Source organism: Meleagris gallopavo, chromosome 4 (genome assembly GCF_905368555.1).
Source record: "Meleagris gallopavo chromosome 4, MGAL_WU_HG_1.1, whole genome shotgun sequence".
In the NCBI taxonomy this organism is placed as follows: Eukaryota; Metazoa; Chordata; class Aves; order Galliformes; family Phasianidae; genus Meleagris; species Meleagris gallopavo.
The window spans coordinates 1,867,501-1,867,968 of NC_139407.1; the positions used below are offsets into that span (position 1 = coordinate 1,867,501).

The window sequence follows — 468 nt, forward strand, 5'->3', positions numbered from 1 at the left end:
ACTGGAGAAAATGGACGTGTTATGGCTCCAGAATTTCCAAAAGCAGTGCATGCAGTACCTTACGTGAGTCCTGGCATGAGAATGAATGTCAGTGTGACTGATCTCTCGTGATTGATAAGAACCTTTTGAGTGCCTTACACAATGGTTTTCTTGTGCGTTTATTGTCAAAGTGGTGAGAGGCATCCAGTATCTTGAAGACTTTTCTTTCAGCCAAGAATTCTTACATTTGTGGAGTTCATCTTGGATTGTAATGAATGATTAATTCAAAACACAACACCATTTTCTACACAACTTCAAGATGAAGCTTGACTGACATGCACAGCTAACATGGAAGTACTGTATTCTAACTGAAGTCGTTGTACAGGCAACACACCGGTTTCTGCAGCCACCGTTGTTAGTCCCTTGGTTCATATTGACTTAAGCACACTTGACATCAATTGCATCAAGATGTGACATGTTTTATAAGAA

At 40.0% G+C, this 468-nt stretch overlaps 1 protein-coding gene across 2 annotated transcripts in view; it reads left to right on the forward strand.

Moving 5' to 3' along the window:
* The window catches only part of GRIA2 (glutamate ionotropic receptor AMPA type subunit 2), an 81,321-nt gene extending 81,239 nt beyond the window's left edge, over positions 1–82 (forward strand). For both annotated transcript variants that reach the window (XM_085222001.1, XM_085222000.1), the window contains exon 16: positions 1–82. This exon is cut by the window's left edge and continues 54 nt beyond it. The gene's annotated coding sequence lies outside the window, so the exon portion shown is untranslated.
* The last annotated feature ends 386 nt before the right edge of the window (positions 83–468 follow it).